The sequence below is a fragment of the Amborella trichopoda genome, chromosome 4, assembly GCF_054954075.1.
Source record: "Amborella trichopoda isolate Santa Cruz 75 chromosome 4, AtrichopodaSantaCruz75HAP2 v2.0, whole genome shotgun sequence".
NCBI classification, from domain to species: Eukaryota; Viridiplantae; Streptophyta; class Magnoliopsida; order Amborellales; family Amborellaceae; genus Amborella; species Amborella trichopoda.
In genome coordinates, this window is record NC_142339.1 from 58718787 (window position 1) to 58719100 (window position 314).

Consider the following 314-nt stretch of genomic DNA (forward strand, 5'->3'; position numbering starts at 1 on the left):
ACAATGAAGCTACTCGAAACCACCTCTTTCCCTCCCCATCTCTCTCTCTCTCAACATCACACAAATGAAGCTTCCCGAAAGTTGAAACAGCTTCTCTCTCTCTAAAGTTGAAACCTGAAAAGAGCCTCTCCTTCTCTCTCTCGGTATATATGTACATGTGCTTTAAGAGAACAACATTAAGAGGACTGCCCAGATCATCACCTTATAGACAGACACAGGAAAAACGCTTAACACTAATTTTATTTGCGCCTTTCTCTCACTTGAAGGGCATTTTCTTTAGGAACCTACACTTTCTCTCACAAAAGGGAGTCCCA